General features: G+C 38.8%; 1 protein-coding gene across 3 annotated transcripts in view; it reads right to left on the minus strand.

The window, feature by feature from the left end:
- CCNB3 (cyclin B3) overlaps positions 1–18,254 on the minus strand; it is a 91,592-nt gene that overhangs the window by 2,843 nt on the left and 70,495 nt on the right. Inside the window, exons 13-14 of one of the 3 annotated variants that reach the window (XR_013375253.1) lie at positions 1,794–1,838; positions 931–1,236 (exon numbers count right to left, since the gene is read on the minus strand). The exons of 1 other annotated variant lie outside the window; for it this stretch is intronic. The gene's annotated coding sequence lies outside the window, so the exon portion shown is untranslated. Of the gene's footprint in view, positions 1–930; positions 1,237–1,793; positions 1,839–18,254 lie in introns of those variants that run through there. One more of the 3 variants, XM_077890368.1, reaches the window with a different exon arrangement.

Here is an 18,254-nt window from a genome sequence, read left to right on the forward strand (position 1 = left end):
TGTCTAATTGTTCTAATGCCATGTATTGAAAAGACTGCCTTTATCACTGAATTGCTTTTACACCTACATCCATAATTGTATGGGTCTATTTCTGGACTCTCTATTCATACATTGTTCTTTCTCTTCTTCATCATAACATACCATATTCATTACTGTAGTTTTATAGTAAGTCTTTAATATGATTCCTTATTTTTTCTCAAAATTATCTTAGCTACTCTAGGTCATTTGCCCATGTAAATTTTACAGTCAGTTTGTCTATATCTACAAGAAGAAAACCTGCTAGGACTCTGACTGGCATTGAGTTAAATTTACAGACCAATTTGAGGAGGGACATCTTTACTAAGTTGACACTTCCATTCCATAAACATGATGCCTATCAATTTATATGATTTCTTTCATCAGTAGTTTGTATTTTCCATCACATAGATTTTATAAATGTTTTAATAGATTTATACTCAAGCATTTCATTTTTAAGAGCTATTATAAATGGCATTTTAAAGCTTTAATTTCCTTGTACATTGCCAGAATATAGAACTGTGATTGATTTTTGTGTGTTGATCTTGTGTTCTGTGATTTTGCTAAACAATATGTTAGTTCTAGGAGGGGTATTTTTTGTAGATTCTTTGAGATTTTCTACAACATAATCATGCCATCTGCAAAAAAAAAGGTCAATTTTATTCCTTTCTTTCTAATCTGTATTCTTTTTACTTATTTTTCTTGTCTCATTACACTGCTTAAAATTTCCAGTATAATGTTGAATAAGACTGGTAAAAGTGAATATCTGCCTTGTTCCTAATTTTAGGAAGAACATCTTCAGTCTTTCACCATTAAGTACAATACATGTAGATTTTTGGAGATAATCATTATCAGGTTGAGAAAGTTTCCATCTATTCTTAGTTTATTGATCATTTTTATCATGGATGTTAAATTTTTAACACAACACATTTACATCAATGGACAGATTGCTTAAACAGAAAATGAAATAATGGCTTCGAATGACACATGGGGACAAATGGACTTAATAGATATATTAAGAACATTCCAAAAATAAAAAAGAACATTCCATCCTAAAAAAGCAGAATATATTCTTTTCAAGGGTATATAGAACATTATCCAGAACAGATCACATATTAGGGCACAAAACAGGCCTCTACAAATTCAAGAAGATCAAAGTCATACCATGCATCTTTTCTGACCACAATGCTATGAAACTGGAAGTCAACCACAGGAAAACATCTGGAAAGATAACAGATGCATGGGGGTTAAATGACATGATACTAAACGGGGATATCAATGAAAAAATTTAAAATACATGGAAGCAAATAAGACAACACAGTTATCCAAAATCTTTAGGATTCAGCAAAAGTGGTTGGAAGAAGGAAGTGTATAGCAATACAGGCCAACCTCGAAAAGCAAGAAATATCTCAAACAACCTAACCTTACACATAAAGGAGCTAGGCGAAGAACAACAAATATAGCCTAGAGCCACCAGAAGGAAGGAAATGATAAAGATTAGAGCAAAAATAAATGATATAGAAGCTAAAAATAACCCAAAAGAACAAATCAATGAAACCAGATGTGGTTCTTTGAAAAAATTAATAAAACTGATAAACCTCTTGCCAGACATACCAAAAAGAAAAGAGAAAGGACCCAAAAAAATCACAAATGAGAGAGAAGAAATGACAACCAACACCACAGAAATACAATCATAGGAGAGTATTATGAAAAACTATATGCCAACAGATTGGGCAACCTTAAAGAAATGGATAAATTCAGAGAAACATATAACTTACCAAAACTGAAACAGGAAAAATAGAAAATTTGAACAGACCGATAACCTGCAAAGCAATTGAATCAATAATCAAAAATTTCCCTGCAAAGAAAAGTCCAGTTCAGCTGGCTTCACAGGCAAATTGTAGCAAACATTTAAAGAGTTAATACCTATTCTTCTCAAACTATTTCAAAAAATAAAAAAGGAAGGAAAAGTCCAAAATAATTCCAGGAGGCCAGCACTAAACCTGATACCAAAACCAGATAAAACCTCCATTAAAAAAAAAAGAGCTACAGGGCAATATCTCTGATCAACAGACTCTTCACTACAGAAATAAATTGATAGTTACCAGAAGGAAGGTGGGTGGGTGAATGGGTTAAATAGGTGACAGGTACAAGGTAGTGTATGGAATTGTTGAATCACTATACTACCTGAAACTAATACTTCACTGTATGTTAACTAAGTGGGATTTAAATTAAAACTTTTAAAAAAGACTTCTTTTGTGACCTAGGATATGGTCTGTCTTGGTGAATGTTCCATGTGCACTTGAGAAGAGTGTGTATTCCTACTGTTCTTGTGTGTAGTATTTTATAAATGTCAGTTGCAGTCAGTGGATTGATGGTGTTCCAATATCCTTTCTGATTTTGTCTATTTTCCATCAATTACTAAAGCTGAAATTGTAGACTTGTCTGTTCTTTCAGCTATGTCAATTTTTGCCTCTTGTATTTTGAACTTATTAAGAATAAACATAGTTTGGATTACTATATATTCTCATGAATTGACATTTGTATTAATATATAATATTCCTGTTTAATTATGCATAATTAACTGGCAATTTCTTTGCTCTGAAGTCAATTTTGATGTTATATTAACATCATTCAAATTTCTTTTGATTAGTTTTGAATGGTATCTGTTTTCATTCATTTGCTTTTAACCTATCCATGTAATTATTTTTGAAGTTAGTTTCTGTCATTGGCATATGGTTGCGTGTTGTTTTTTAATCCATTCTGACAATCTGTCTTTTTTTAATATTCTATTTATTTATGAGAGAGAGAGAGGCACAGGCACAGGCAGAGGGAGAAGCAGGCTCCATGCAGGGGGCCTGACGTGGGACTCGATCTATCCTAGGTCTCCAGGATCAGGCCCTGGGCTGAAAGCAGCGCTAAACCGCTGAGCCACCCGGGATGCCCCACAATCTGTCTTTTAAGTGATATGTTTAGACCAGTTAGTATAATTATTGATATGACTGGATCAAGATTTGCCATTTTACTATTTTTCTGTTTGGTCTCTCTGGTATTATTCTGATTCCCTTTTCCTTTTAGATTTGAACATTTTTTAGTATCTAATTTTAATATGTCTATTATGATGTTGACATCTCTTTGTATAACTTCTAGTAGTTGCTCTGAGATTACAAAATACCTACCTTTCAAAGTCTATTTACAATCAATATTTTACCAATTCAATTGCAGTGTAAATTCCTTACCAGCATATTGGGCCCTCTACCTTCTCCACTTTATGCTATCATTGTCTTATGTATTACATCTACATATAATGAAAATCACTTCAGAAAATATTGTATTACATTCAGTCAAAACTCAAAAGAAGAAAAATAGTCTATTATATTTACCCAGGTATTTACTTCTGTTTTTTTAATTCCCAATGTTCAAATTTCCCTTTTGGTAAAATTTCATTTCTGTAGGACGAAAGTCCTTTTTACCAATTCTTTTTCAGCCTGTCTGCTTACAATGAATTTACTTAGTTTTCCTTCATCTGAATTGTATTTTAAATTTGATCTTCATCCCTAAAGGATATTTTTTGTTGGATATTTTTTGTTGGATATTGAATTCTGGGCTGACAAATCTTTCGATACTTGAAAATTTTCATGTTGCTTCCTTCTCATCTAGATTTCTGATAATAAATCTGCAGCCATTCAAATCATTGTTCCCCTATATACAATGCATTTTTTCTCTCTGGATGCCTTTAAGATTCTTTTGTCTTATTTTTCATCAATTTAATCATGATGTATCTATCTATGGATTTCTTATGGTTTATCCTGGTTGGAATTTACTCATTTTCTTGAATTTGTTGGTTGGTGTCTTTCAACAAAATTCTCAATTTTTCAGCCACTATTTCTTCAAAGACTTTTTCAGCACTTCTATCTTTCTCCTCTATCTGAAATTCCAATGGCACAACTGATAGACCTGTTATTAAACTGTTTCACAAGTCTCGGAGGCTAATCTTTTTTTGCTCTGTTGTGTATATTGCACAATCTTTATCTACAAGTTTACTGTCCTCTAACATCTCACTTGCGAATTTTGTCTACCCATGAGGTTTTTAAAATTTGTTATTCTATTTTTTAATTCTAAAGTTTCCACTTAAAAAAATAAAATAAAGTTTCCACTTGATTTCTACTCCTTTATATCTTCTCTTTATTGGATGAGGCTTTGTAATTTTTTGGTATATGTTTTATTGGAATTCTATTTGCCAACATATAGCATAATACCCAGTGCTCATCTCATCAAGTGCCCTACTCAGTGTCCATCACCCAGTCACCCATCCCACTGCTCGACCGCCCTTGCACTAGCCATGTTGGTTTCCCAGAGTTAGGTGTCGGTCATGTTCTGTCACACTTACTGATATTTCCCACATATTTTCTCTCCTTTCCCCTTTATTCCCTTTCACTGTTTTCACTAATTTTTATGTTCCCCAGATGAATGAGACAATATAATGTTTGTCCTTTTCCGATTGACTTACTTCACTCAGCATAATACCCTCCAGTTCCATCCACGTTGAAACAAATGGTGGGTATTTGTCGTTTCTAATGGCTGAGTAATATTCCATTGTATACATAAACCACATCTTCTTTACCCATTCATCTTTCAGTGGACACCGAGGCTCCTTCCACAGTTTGGCTATTGTGGACATTGCTGCTATAAACATCGGGGTGCAGGTATCCTGCCGTTTCACTGCATCTGTATCTTTAGAGCAAATCACCAGAAGTGCAACCGCTGGGTCATAGGGCAGTTCTATTTTTAACTGGTTGAAGAACCTCCACGCAGTTTTCCAGAGTGGCTGCACCAGTTCACATTCCGACCAACAGAGCAAGAGGGTTCCCCTTTCTCCACATCTGCTCCAACGTTTGTTGTTTCCTATCTTGTTAATGTTCACCATTCACACTGGTGTGAGGTGGTATCTCATCGTGGTTTTGATTTGGATTTCCCTGATGACAAGGGATGCATAGCATTTTCTCACGTGCCTGTTGGCCATGTCTATGTCTTCCTGGTGAAATTTCCGTTCATGTCTTTTGCCCATTTCATGATTGGATTTTTTTTCTTGGGTGTTCAGTTTCATACGTTCTTTATAGATCTCGGATACTAGCCCTTTATCTGAAAGGTCATTTGCAAATATCTTCTCCCTTTCTGTAGGTTGTCTTTTACTTTTCTTGACTGAGTCTTTTACTGTGCAAAAGCTTCTTATCTGGATGAAGTCCCAAAAGTTCATTTTTTCTTTTGTTTCCCTTGCATTCATACATGTATCTTGCAAGATGTTGCTGTGGCCAAGTTCAAAATGGGTGTTGCCTGTGTTCTCCTCTAGGATTTTGATGGATTCTTGTCTCACATTTAGATCTTTCATCCATTTTGAGTTTATCTTTGTGTAAGACAATGGTCTAGTTTCATTCTTCTGCACATGGCTGTCCAATTTTCCCAGCACCGTTTATTCAGGAGACTTTCCTTTTTCCAGTGGACAGTCTTCCCTGCTGTGTCGAATATTACTTTGCCATAGAGTTGAGGGTCCATTTATGGGTTCTCTATTCTGTTCCATTGATCTATGTGTCTGTTTTAGTGCCAGTACTACACTGTTTTGATGATCACAGCTTTGTAGTACAACCTGAAATCTGGCATTGTGATGCCCCTGGCTCTGGTTTTCTTTTTCAATATTCCCCAGGCTATTTGGGGTCTTTTCTGATTCCACACAAATCTTAAGATGATTTGTTCCAACTCCCTGAAGAAAGTCCATGGTATTTTGATAGGGATTGCATAAAATGGGTAAATTACCCTGGGTAACATTGACATTTTCACAATATTAATTCTTCCAATCCATGAGCATGGAATATTTTTCTGTCTCTTTGTGTCTTCCTCAATTTCTTTCAGAAGTGTTCTGTATTTTTTAGGGTATAGATCCTTTACCTCTTTGGTTAGGTTTATTCTTAGGTATCTTACGCTTTTGAGTGCAATTGTAAAAGGCATTAATTCCTTAATTTCTCTTTCTTCAGTCTGATTGTTAGTGTATAGAAATACGACTGATTTCTGGGCATTGATTTTGTATCCTGCCACACTGCCAAATTGCTGTATGAGTTTTAGCAATCTTGGGGTGGAGGCTTTTGGTTTTTCTATGTACAGTATCATGTCATCTGCGGAGAGGGAGAGTTTGACTTCTTCTTTGCCAATTTGAATGCCTTTTATTTCTTTTTGTTGCCTGATTGCTGAGGCTAGGACTTCTAGTCCTATGTTGAATAGTAGTGGTGAGAGTGGACATCCCTGTCGTGTTCCTGATCTTAGGGGAAAGGCTCCCAGTGTCTCCCCATTGAGAATGATATTTGCTGTGGGCTTTTCGTAGATGGCTTTTAAGATGCTGAGGAATGTTCCCTCTATCCCTACACTCTGAAGAGTTTTGATTAGGAATGGATGCTGTCTTTTGTCAAATGCTTTCTCTGCATCTATTGAGAGGATCATATGGTTCCTGTTTTTTCTCTTGCTGATATGATGAATCACATTGTTTTACGAGTGTGGAACCAGCCTTGTATCCCGGGATAAATCCCACTTGGTCATGGTGAATAATCTTCTGAATGTACTGTTGGATCCTATTCACTAGTATCTTGTTGAGAATTTTTGCATCCAAGTTCATCAGGGATATTGGTCTATAATTCTCCTTTATGGTGGGATCTTTGTCTGGCTTTGGAATTAAGGTGATGTTGGCCTCATAGAACGAGTTTGGAAGTACTCCATCCCTTTCTATCTTTCAGAACAGCTTTAGTAGAATAGGTAATGTTTCTTCTTTAAACGTTTGATAGAATTCCCCTGGGAAGCCATCTGTCCCTGGACTTTGTGTCTTGGGAGGTTTTCCACGACTGCTTCAATTTCCTTCCTGGTTAGTGGCCTGTTCAGGTTTGCTATTTCTTCCTGTTGCAATTTTGGCAGTATGTCGTTTTCCAGAAATGTGTCATTTCTTCTAGATTGCTTAATTTATTGGCGTATAGCTGCTCATAATATGTTTTTAAAATCGTTTGTATTTCCTTGGTATTGGTTGTGATCTCTCTTTTTACATTCGTGATTTTATTAATTTGAGTCTTTTCTCTTTTTTTCTTTTTTCTCTCTCTATTTTTTTTTAAATAAAGCTGGCTAATGGTTTATCTATCTTATTAATTCTTTCAAAGAACCAACTCCTGGTTTTGTTGATCTGTTCTACAGTTCTTCTGGTCTCTATCTCATTGAGTTCTGCCCAAATCTTTATTAGCTTTCTCCTTCTGCTTGGTGTAGGTTATATTTGCTGTTCTTTCTCCAGTTCTTTTAGGTGCAAGGTTAGCTTGTGTATTTGAGTATTCTCCAATTTTTTGAAGGATGCTTCTATTGCAATGTATTTCCCTCATAGGACTGCTTTTGCTGTATCCCAAAGACTTTGGACAGTTGTACCTTTATTCTCATTAGTTTCCAGGAATCTTTATAATTATTCTCTAATTTCCTGGTTGACCCTTTCTTCTTTTAGCTGGATGCTCTTTAACCTCCACGTGTTTGAGTTTATTTCAAATTTCTTCTTTAGATTGAGTTCAAGTTTCAAAGTATTATGGTCCGAAAATATGCAGGGACAATCCTAATCTTTTGGTATCAGTTGAGACCTGATTTGTGACCCAGTATGTGGTCTATTCTGGAGAAAGTTCCTTGTGCACCTGAGAAGAATGTGTATTCAGTTGCGTTTGGATGTAAAGTTTTGTAAATATCTGTGAAATCCATCTGGCCCAGTGTATCATTTAAAGCTCTTGTTCTTTGGAGATGTTGTGCTTAGAAGGTCTGTCATTTGCTGAATGTGTTGAAGTCTCCCAGTATTAGTGTATTATTATCTAAGTATGTCTTTACTTTGGTTATTAATTGATTGATATACTTGGCAGCTCCCACATTAGGGGCATAAATATTCATGATTGTTAGGTCCTCTTGTTAGATAGATCCTTTCAGTATGATATAGTGTCCCTCTTTATCTCTAATTACAGTCTTTGAGATAACCTTTAATTTATCTGATATGAGGATTGCTACCCCTGCTTTCTTTTGAGGACCCTTTGAATGGTAATGGTTCTCCATCTTTTCATCTTCAGGCTGGAGGTGTCCTTAGGTCTAAAATGAGTCTCTTGTAGACTGCAAATAGATGGGTCTTGCTTTTTTATCCAGTCTGAAACCCTGCGTCTTTTGATGGGATCATTAAGCCCATTCACGTTCAGAGTTACTATTGAAAGATATGAATTTAGTGTCATCATAATACCTATACAGTCCCTGTTTTTGTGGGTTCTTTGGGCTTTCTCTTTCTTTTACAGGTGCCCCCTTAATATTTCTTGCAGAGCTGGTTTGGTGGTCAGTTTCTGTCTGTCTTGGAAGCTCTTTATCTCTCCTTCTATTCTGAATGAGAACCTTGCTGGATAAAGTATTCTTGGCTGCATGTTCTCATTTAATACCTGAATATATCTTGCCAGCCCTTTCTGGCCTGCCAGGTCTCTGTGGAGAGGTCTGCTGTTAATGTAATATTTCTCCCCATATAAGTTCGGGATCTCTTGTCTCTTGCTGCTTTACGGATTTTCTCTTTATCTTTGGAATTTGCAATTTTCACGATTAAATGTCGAGGTGTTGTTGGTTTTTATTGCTTTTAGGGAGGGATCCCTCTACCTCCTGGATCTGAATGCCTGTTTCCTTCCCCAAATTGGGGAAGTTCTCAGGTATGATTTGTTCAAATATGCTTTCTGGTCCTCTGTCCCTTTTAGCGCCCTCTGGAACCCCAATTATACGCAGATTTTTTTCCTTCTAAGGCTGTCATTTATTTCCCTTTACCTTTTCTCATCATCTTTTGTTTTTCTCTTTTTTCCTCAGCTTCCTTCCTTGCCATCAACTTGTCTTCTATATCACTCACTCTTTCTTGTACCTCATCAACCCTCATCATTAGGACCTCCAGTTTGGATTGCATCTCATTTAATTGATTTTTAATTTCGGCCTGATTACATCTAAATTCTGCAGTCATGATGTCTCTTGAATCCTTTATGCTTTTTTCTAGAGCCACCAGTAGCTTTATAATTGTGCTTCTGAATTGGCTTTCTGACATCGAATTGTAATCCAAATTCTATAACTCTGTGGGCGAGACTACTGTTTCTGATTCTTTTGTGGCGAGTTATTCTTTCTAGTCATTTTGCTCAATGCAGACTGGCTAAAAAACTAGTTGTACTTAAAAAAAAAAAGGAAGACAAAAAAAGAAGGGAAAAAGCAGGGGTATCATCTGGTTCTATATACTGTATGTCCCTTGAGTTTTCCAGCACTGTGTGGTCAAGAACTTGCTCTTCCCCTATCTTTCCAGCTGGTCTTCTGGGGGAGGGCCCTGCTGTGCTGATTCTCAGGTGTGTGCACCTGGGGGAGTTGCCCTGCCTACTGCCAGGTGCACAGCTCAGTGGGAGCTGTTTATCCTGTGAGACCCCTGACCCCCCCCCCCCCCGCTCAGTCCCAGGCACTGGGTGACACCAGGAGGAACAACAACACTGGCGGCGGCCAGCCTTCCAGCTCTGGAGTCAGTTCCTGCAATAACTACTACAGTCTCCCAGTCCACACTGGCCTGGATGCTCCTGGGGCGTGGGTGTGCTGATCTGCACAGTTTGGGGGCGCCGGGCGGCAGTAGCTCCTTGCTGTCCTGGGCCCTCCTCTCCTCCACCTGTCCCGGGGGAGCACAGAATCCTGGGCTATCTCCCCCAGCGCCCTGAGATCTGGGGTCTGTGCTGCTGGAATCGTACTCCTTGGGGACGTGGCTCCCAAAGGCAGCAGGGCACAGCCCCCTCTGTCTGGAGCACCGGCCTGACCCGCTGTCTTCTCCTCAAATCCCCACGGGGTGCGCTCTCCAGCCCTTTACCAAGCTCTGCCCACAGTCTGTGGTGCACTGTCCCCTGGGGTGCACTTCCTCTATTAGTGACTGCAGGAAACTGGAGGCTCCACTGCCCCTCCTGTGATCCTGCCTGAGTTCCCTGCTAAGTACCTTTCCGTCTGGGAAGAATCCGGTACGGATTTTTAAAGTTCCTGCTTCTCCAGGGCTGGGCTTTCCTGTCCTGGGAGGCTCTAGCCCCCTGGCCTTAGCCCGGCCCCTCGCAGGGCCCCTCCCCCACTGGATTCTTTTTTATTTTTTTTCCCCCGCCTTCCTACCTTGTTGGAAGCGCAAACTCTTCTCTCTGTAGCATTCCAGCTGTTCTCTCTTTAAATCTCAGGTCGAATTCTTAGGTTTTCAGGATGATTTGAAAGTTATATAGGTAAGTTGGTGGGGCCAGGTAACTTGGGGACCCTACTCTTCCACCCCCTTGGCCCGCCCCTCCGAGTCTTTGTATTTTAATATTTGTTCCAAGGGTGTTTGCAATTGTTTGTTTTTTAATAGTAGCTGATTTAAAGTCTTTGTCAGATAATTGCAATATTCATCACCTCTTGTAATTGATATCTGTTGTCTTTGCCATGTAAGTGAGATACACACGGTTCTTTGTATGCCTGTTAATTACAGAGTATTTCCTGGATATTTTGACTATGACATTATAAAACCCTAGGACTTGCTTAAATTGTATGGAAAAACATGTGTTTTCCTTAGCAGTCAATCTGATTAGGTTCACGCCACACATTCCCACTAGCCTTCTGTGGGCTCATGGTCCAATGTCAGTTCAGTTTTCAAAACTTTTGCAGTGTTCTTCAGCTTTGCCTAGGGTATGTGTGTCACTAAGTGGTCGGTCAACTCAGTTCTCAAATTCTTTGGTATGGTAATTAGGATCTGATCAATTCATACACAGATTAGTGGCACATACCCAGAAGCTCATAAAAAAGAAAAATAAGAACTTTGAGGGGCATGTGGGTGGCTCAGTCAGTTAAGCATCCAACTCTTTGTTTCAGCCCAGTTCTTGATCTCAGGGTCCTGGGTGATTGCACCCTGCATTGGGCTCTATGCTCAGTGTGGAGTCTGGGATTCTCAATCTCTCTCTCCCTCTGCCCCTCCCCCCACTCATGCTCTTTCTCTAAAATAAATACAATATTTAAAAAAAATAAAAGACAGAGGAACCCGGGTGGCTCAGTGTTTGAGGGTCTGCCTTCGGCTCATGGAATGATCCCGGGGTCCTGGGATGGAGTCCCACATCAGGCTCCCTAAGGGGAGCCTACTTCTCCCTCTCCCTGTGTCTCTGCCTCTCTCTGTGTGACTCTCATGAAAAAATAAATAAAATCTTTTTAAAAAAATTATTTGCAAAGAAAAAAAAAGGAAAGTTGTTTGAAAATCTCTAAAAAAAAAAAAAAAACAAACAAACTTTGAGGTCACCTTCCTGAGCACAACCTCTCCCCAGTACTATCCAATTCTTGGGACTTTCTTTCAGTCTTGTGGTCAGAAACTGTTCACTTCTGCAATTGTGCCACCTCTGAAGACAAACAGTGGAAGGACAGAGATATTAAAAAGCAACAGTGTGTGGCTCTACTCACTGCGACCACAGCTGCATCAAATAATAATTAAGGGTCATCTCTCTAAGACTATTCGTTCCTGAAGGTACCCATTGCAAGTATAATTGCTGTCACTGCATAGTTGCCTAGGGATTGGGATGTGAGAAAAGAGATAAATAAGGAAAAACATGGGGGATTTCTGCCCCCTCATTTTCGAAGCCAGAACTAGAGAATTCTCTTGGAGTTCTCTGTATTATAGTGCTCACTTCCAGGTTTTCAGCTCCTTAAGTTCAGATTGGAGAGTCTGAGAGCAGGAAAAGTAGAAATTCTCCACTGGTTTGCTGGTTGCTCAAACTTTGATCTTCTCCAATCTGCCTTAAGCTGCTTACTTTTCAGAATTCTCAAATAGCTGTGCCATGCACTCTATCCAGATTTTATGATTGCATTCACTGAGAGACAAAGAGTAGCAGTCACATAACCATGTTACCCAGAACTATAATCAAGAATTGAATTTTAAATAAATCATTCTGGTCATTGTATGGGAGGGTGAATTTGAAGGGAGTAAAACTAAAGATAGGCAGACCAGTTAGAAAAGTCCCATAAGTAACCCAAGCAAAAGATAAGATCTCAAACCTGGGCAGTGGTAGTAGACATTATAATGAAAATGCCAATTCAAGAAATAGTTAGGAGGTAAAGTTGGCAAGGCTTAATAAGGTCATCTTTTGTGTAAGGCCATAATCAAAACATGTAAGCATAAGCAAGAAATTGAAAGTGATCAAGACTGATGGCTCTATTAAAAAATACTTAGGAATAAATATAACAACAGAAATATAAGATAAAAAAAAGACCATACTATGATAACTATAAAATATTGTTGAAAAAAATTAAAGACCTAAATAAAAGACATACCATGTTATAATTAAATCCCTAACAGGTTGTTGTTTTGTTTTGTTTTTCATAATGCAATTGTCTGACTTAAACACATTGCTAGTCCCCCCACCCCCTCCATCTCTCCTTGGTGGATTTTGATAACTGATCATTTAGGCCAATTTTTTCTCTTCTCTTACTGTTTTTTTTTCTCTTCCCATACTTTAAATTCTTGCTTTTAGGTTTTAAATTCACCAATAAGGAATGAGCCCACAAAACCCTATGTTCCTCCCCTCAAGCTCAACAGAAGCAGAACCCTAGTCCTGGGTGTGCAAGCACTCTCTTTCCTTCTCCATCTTCCCCCACCATTACTAGATCTTGCTGTGTGCCTCTACATGGGCTATGTAATTTCCAGAACTTGTAAGTAATAACCCTTTTCTCAGAATTTCCTGATGGTTACTGCTAAGGGCATCTTGCAATCATAGTAAGAACCACAGAGATCAGAGCTGGTCCAGCCACAACACAGGTTATCAACAGGCTGAGACTGGCACAAAATATGTTTTTATAGATATAGTATGATTAAGATGGCAATACTCCTTAAATTGGCCTACAAATTGAATGCAATTGCTATGAAAATCCCAGCTTTCTTTTCAGAAATTGACAAGCTGATGTGAAAATTCATTTAGAAACGCATAGCCAAAATAATCTTGAAATAGAGAAGCAAAGTGGGAGAACTCACAATTTCCTGATTTCAAAACTTACTAGAAAGCTATAATAATCAAGATGGTGTGGTACTGGCATAAGGATAAACATATAGGTAAACAGAATAGAATTGAGAACCCAAAAATAAGCTCTCACATTTATAGTCAATTAGTCTTCAACAAGGGTGCCAAGATAATTAAATCAAATTAAATCAAAAAACAGTGCTAGAGCAACTGAATATCCACAAGAAAATGAAGTTGGACACCTACATATCACCATATATAAAAATTAATTTAAAATAGATTAAGACTTGACTCGTGCGTGAGGCAAGAGGAGCCAGAGTCAGAGATCAGAGGCCGAACTCGGGATCTGACAAGATGGCCGGGCTGCCCTGCAGGATTATCAAGGAAACCCAGCGTTTGCTGGCAGAACCAGTTCCTGGCATTAAAGCAGAACCAGATGAGAGCAATGCCCATTATTTTCTTGTGGTCATTGCAGGCCCCTAGAATTCCCCCCTTGAGGGAGGGACTTTTAAACTTTTTTTTATTTATTTATTTATGATAGGCACACAGTGAGAGAGAGAGAGAGAGGCAGAGACACAGGCAGAGGGAGAAGCAGGCTCCATGCACCGGGAGCCCGATGTGGGATTCGATCCCGGGTCTCCAAGACCGCACCCTGAGCCAAAGGCAGGCGCCAAACCGCTGCGCCACCCAGGGATCCCGAGGGAGGGACTTTTAAACGAACTATTCCTTCCAGAAGAATACCTGATGGCAGCCCCTCAAGTACGTTTCATGACCAAAATTTATCATCCTAACGTAGACAAGTTGGGAAGAATATGTTTAGATATTTTGATAGATAAGTGGTCCCCAGCACTGCAGATCTGCACAGTTCTGCTATCGATCCAGGCTTTGTTAAGTGCTCCCAATCCAGATGATCCATTAGCAAATGATGTAGCGGGGCAATGGGAGAACAAAGAAGCCCAAGCCTTAGAAATAGCTTGAGCATGGACTAGGCTATATGCCGTGAATATTTAAAATTAATCCAATCATCAAGTGTGCATCGCTTCTCCTGTTCTGCCAAGACTTCTTCCTTTTTTGTTTGCATTTAATGGACAGTCTTAGAAACATTACAGAATAAAAGCCCAGACATCTTCAGTCCTTTGGTGATTAAATGCACATTAGCGGGCAGCCGAGGTAGCTCAGCGGTTTAGCGCCGCCTCCAGCCCAGGGCCTGATCCTGGAGACCCCGGATCAAGTCCCTCGTCGCCTCCCTGCATGGAGCCTGCTTCTCCCTCTGCCTGTGTTTCTGACTCTCTCTCTCTCTCTCTCTCTCGAACAGAATCTTAAAAAAATAAATGCACATTAGCAAATCTATGTCTTGTCCTGATTCACTGTTGTAAAGCATGAGTAGAGGCTAGAAGTACCATCTGGATTGTTGTGAAACATTTAAAAGCAGTGGCCCCTCTCTGCTTTTATTCATTTTGCCCATCATGGTTTAAGTATAAAGCACTGGGAATGAAGGTAGTTGTCAGGGTCAGCTGCAGAGGTATGGGTGTTTTGTTTTTTTTTTTTTTTTGAGGGGGAGAGGTAGTTTTAATTTTATGGGCTCCTTTCCCCCTTTTTATTGGTGATCTAATTGCATCGGTTAAAAGCAGCTAACCAGTTCTTTAGAATATGCTCTCTAGCCAAGTCTAAATTTATTTAGATGCTGTAGATGGACAAGCTTGATTGTTTGAACCAAACTGGGAACAGTAAACAAACATCACAGCCCTCACTAATAACATCGTGACTTTGCTGTCAAGTGTAGAATCCTTCCTTCAAGAAAAAGCTTGTGACCATTTTGTATGGCTTGTCTGGAAACTTATGTAAATCTTATGTTTTAGTAAAATATTTTTTGTTATTCTAAAAAATAAAAATAAATAAAATAGATTAAGACTTAAATGAAAGAGTTAAACTATAAAACTCCTAGACAAAATCATGTGGATAAATCTTCATGACCTTGAACTAGGCAATGTTTTTTAAGATGTGACACAAAAGCAAAAATATCCCAAAAAATGGATAAATTTGACTTTATCAAAATTAAAAACTCCTATGTTACAAATAGCACTATCAAGATTGTCTTGTGAAAAGACAATCCATAGAATCAGAGAAAATATTTGCAAATCATATCTATGATCCAGAATATATGAAGAATTCTTACCATTCAGTAATAAAGACACAAATAATTAAAGATGTGCAAAGAATGTGAATAGACATCTCTCCAAAGAAGATAAACAAATGGCAAATAAGCACATTAAAAAAAACTGCTAGACATTATTTGCCATCAAGGAAATGGAAATCAAAACCATAGTAAGATACTACACTTCACACCCACTAGGATGGCTATAATTAAAAAAACAGATAATACCAAGTGTTGGAAAGAATGTAGAGAAATTAGAACCCTCATACACTGCTCATAGGGATGTAAAATAGCACATAATCCAGCAATTCCACTCCTAAGTATATTCACAAGAGAAACAAAAACATATGTCCACACAAAACCTTGTTCATGAATACTCATAGCACAATTACACATAATAGCAAAAAAGTGGGGAAAAACAGATTTCTATCAACTGATGACTAAATAAAATATTGTATATTCATACAATGGGATATCATTCAGCAATAAATAAAAGGAAATTAAGGACTGACACTCACTACAACATGGATAAACCTTGAAAACATGCCAAGAGAAAGAAGCCAGACACAAAAGGCTACACATTGTATGATTTGGTTTATGTGAAGTGCCCAAAATAGGCAAATTTATAGAGACAGAAAAATTAGTGGTTGCCTAGGGTTGGGGGTGGGGGAATGTATAGGATTGGGGTTAACTGCTAATGGCACGGGGTTTCTTTATGGGGTGATGAAAATGTTCCAAAATTAGATTATGGCTGCAGATGTACAACTCTGTGAATATACCAAAAACTATTGAATTGTACACTTTAAATTGGTGAATTGCATGATATGTGAATTATATCTCTATAAAACGGTTATATAAGGTTACAAAGAAAACCAATTACACTGATTTAGAGTCATCCAAATATAAAAACAAATTCTTGAATTCTTGACAAAGAATATGATGTGCTTCTTTAATAAAAGAACAAAAAATAAGATCCAGGTCTAATAGCTATCTTAATTTTGAAGTAGTGATAAGTGTAAAATAAATTCTGAGACATGCAGATGACCCAACAAAAATGATTAATGGTTCTATTATCACTTATCAAGAACAGAGTTGAAAAAAAAAAACGAACAGAGTTGAAAAAAGGTGAGGGAGAGGAATAATCAAATCAATTCATTTTTAACTCCAATGAAGCTCCTGAATTAAAAAGCATGTGTAAGATGCTTCCTTTCAGTGAGGCTGGAATTTGCAAGAAGGATTCAAGCCTAGCGCTTTTAGTATATTTATGCAAAGTTGGCTATACAAGGTGAATCACTGCCAGGCAACTTAGACCTCTGGCCTTACCCTTTACTCACCCTGCAAAGTAGTGGAATGAGGCAGGAGGGAACCCAGGGATATCTGGTCACCAAGGCAAAGCAAGTTTGGAGGGGAATGGGAAACTGACACAAGGAGAAAGAAAGCACTAAGAGATCTAAGGGCTCAGAGTGCTCTCCCTTCTGTCCCCAACCACAACAGGAAATGTGATCAGACTAGCAAGGAGAAGCTGGGACTAGAAGTGGGGAAGTATTTTCCCCAAGAGCTCTCCACTGACTGTCCCCTCCACCAGCTTCCCACCCTCAGGACTGATATTCAAAACATGTGACAAGTAATGACAAATGAGCACAGATCAATCACAACTGCCAGTCATTGTACTCAAATAGAGTCCTAGAGGTCTCCTGCTGTGACATTACTTACTTCAGTTACTAGATTGTGGGGAGGTTCCAGCTGTCTTAGAGGCATGATTAAAGGCAGTGGCTCTTTATCAACTGGCACAGAGTAAATGTAACCCCTCTGTTAACAACTAAGATAGCTGTACCAGTACACATAACCCCAGACGTAGGATAGGGAGAGAGAGTAGAACTTCCTTAAGGTGTTATGAATGAACACTGGGCAAATTACTGATGTTCACATTCGTGGGACATCTCACTGATATCACAGGTGGAAATGTCTCCTCTTTTTAAATTATTTTTTTTAATTTTTTTTATTTATTTATGATAGTCACACACAGAGAGAGAGAGAGAGGCAGAGACATAGGCAGAGGGAGAAGCAGGCTCCATGCACCGGTAGCCCGATGTGGGATTCGATCCCGGGTCTCCAGGATCATGCCCTGGGCCAAAGGCAGGTGCTAAACCGCTGCGCCACCCAAGGATCCCTAAATTATTTTTTATTAGAGTTCAATTTGCCAACATATAGCATAATACCCAGTGCTCATCCGCCAAGTGCCCCCCTCAGTGCCTGTCACCCCAACACCACACCCACCTCCCTTTCACCACCCCTTGTTCATTTCCCAGAGTTAGGTGCTCTCATTTTTTCGTCACCCTCACTTATATTTTCACTCATTTTCTATCCTTTCCCTCTATCCCTTTCACTAATTTTTTATATTCTCCAAATGAATGAGACCATCTGATGTTTGTCCTTTTCCGATTGACTTATTTCACTCAGCATAATACCCTCCAGTTCCAACCACTTCGAAACAAATGGGGGATATTTGTCGTTTCTAAAGACTAAGTAATATTCCAGTGTATACATAAACCACATCTTCTTTATCCATTCATCTTTCGATGGACACCGAGGCTCCTTCTACAGTTTGGCTATTGTGGACATTGCTGCTAGAAACATCGGGGTGCAGGTGTCCCGGCAATTCACTGCATCTGTATATTTGGGGTAAATCCCCAGCAGTGCAATTGCTGGGTCGTAGGGCAGATCTATTTTTTACTCCTTGAGGAACCTCCACACAGTTTTCCAGAGTGGCTGCACCAGTTCACATTCCCACCAACAGTACAAGAGGGTTCCCCTTTCTCCACATCCTCTCCAACATTTGTTGTTTCCTGCCTTGTTAATGTTCACCATTCTCACTGGTGTGAGGTGTTATCTCATTGTGGTTTTGATTTGGAGTTCCCTGATGGCCAGTGATGCGGAGCATTTTCTCACGTGCTTGTGGGCCATGTCTATGTCTTCCTCTGAGATTTCTGTTCATGTCCTTTGCCCATTTCATGGTTGGATTTTTTTTCTTGGGTGTTCAG

The sequence above is a fragment of the Canis aureus genome, chromosome X (assembly GCF_053574225.1).
Source record: "Canis aureus isolate CA01 chromosome X, VMU_Caureus_v.1.0, whole genome shotgun sequence".
In the NCBI taxonomy this organism is placed as follows: Eukaryota; Metazoa; Chordata; class Mammalia; order Carnivora; family Canidae; genus Canis; species Canis aureus.